Raw genomic sequence first — 1,921 nt, 5'->3', positions numbered from 1 at the left:
GGTTGATAACCCCTAGGTCTCCGTGAGAAAGAGAAAAGAAGTAGCGTGAGTCCGCTGGACGTAACATTACCATTCTGAAAAGTCAGATGGAAATCTATGAAATTTCGTTCGTATTTTTTATATACATTTCGATAAGTTTTCCAATTCGCTATAAAACGTTAGAATCTTATAGAATTGGTTTCTTACTTTGCCAATAGAAACTCAATAAATAAATTTCATATTGATAACGATTTAATTTTTGTTGTTAATATACGATTGATGGTTATTCGTTAAATAACGATAGAACCCGATAAATGCTAATTCGACATTTTACTATTCCGTTAGATACAATAGATACTATACGATAGAAGATGATAAATTTTCTATGGTTAGTTTCCTATAAAATACGAGTTTTATAAAATCCGATAAAATACGGTAGGATTCATATCTAAGGCTGGCGAGCCTTGACGTTAGAGCTTATAGAAAACGATACAAACTGATAGAAATCCTACCGTTTTTAATCGTTCTCTATCATCATTTTTAAGCAGGGATGAAGAGGCAAATTATTTGGTTGTGCCTCACAGAAAAGGACGGGGATGGGGACTATTTCCTTTTATACACAGTAAACACATATGCAATGTTATGATTTCTTACTCAATAATGAATAGAACATGCTGTATTTGCAACAATTATATCGTTGAGTGAGAAGTTATAACAATGATGTTAAATATATTACAATTGCTTTGTGTTTGCTGAGTAATTTTTTATAATTTAAATTAAATTAATTTTGTTAATTATAATTGTAAATTTTAATTATAATTAACAAATTATAATAATTATGTACATTATTATATAAATATCCATATTTTATATATATTGTACAATGGTGTCTGATAATTGTTGACACAACGTTCGTGTATAACTTCGTAATAGTTAACAAGACATTAATTCCTAAAAATTACTGAATAAAATTGACGAATAAGGCAATTTTATGATATCTTTCAGAGTTCTTTATGAAATATCTCAAAAATGTTCCTTAAAGAACTTTTAAAGATATTCTAAAGTTATCTGATACGTCGATTTTAGACATTCTACTCAATGGACAACTAAAAAAATTGCGTAAATTACAATAAAGTGATACATAATTATTGATAATAATTTTTTATACCCTGTATAATGTTTATTTATAATACAAAACCCATTCGCCTATAAATGTACATATATACGTATAATACACAATTATATAAATTAATAACATTATACAGGGTAACCCATTTTAACTTCGACAGCCAAATAACTCGAAACATCGCGATTAAATAAAAAAATGTTTAAAACAAAAATTGTTGAATATGAAGGGGCTGATTGAACTATGACCTTGACAATGACCTTGACCTTCATTTTCAAGATTATTTGAAGGTCTACTTTCAATTTTCAAATAGAAACCCATATTTTTGATCCCGGATTTTGAAAGAGCGCAAAATTTTACGTCCAGATGAACTTTCATGTTATGGGTCAAAGTTGACCATAGAGGTCATTTCAAAGACAAATTCCTAATCGAAGCAGAAAGCCAAAAAATCTTGATTTTTCCCGGATAGTATTTGTGAGAAAAATTGTTGGATGTCGAGGGGAGACCAAACCATGACCCTGACAATGTCCTTGAACCCATATTTCCATGACCATTTCAAGGTCAAGTGGGGATTTTTAATAAAATTTTATGCTACATATGTATTTTCTTGTTGTGATTCTTTAGATATTAGCATATACCTTACCTTCAAAATCGAAAATTAAATTTTCCATCTGATGGAGTTCCTTTAAGTATCCCTCCAAAATTTTGTCCATTTAATGCCAAAGTCACAAGTGTTTATGTATTTTTTTTAACATTTGTAATCTGATAAAATTCTGGTCAGTAAAATGGCAAATTATACGCCTACAGAAGTAGTCG

Source organism: Trachymyrmex cornetzi, unplaced genomic scaffold (assembly GCF_001594075.2).
Source record: "Trachymyrmex cornetzi isolate Tcor2-1 unplaced genomic scaffold, Tcor1.1 scaffold718, whole genome shotgun sequence".
Classification (NCBI taxonomy): domain Eukaryota; kingdom Metazoa; phylum Arthropoda; class Insecta; order Hymenoptera; family Formicidae; genus Trachymyrmex; species Trachymyrmex cornetzi.
Note: the sequence above shows the minus strand (reverse complement) of the source record.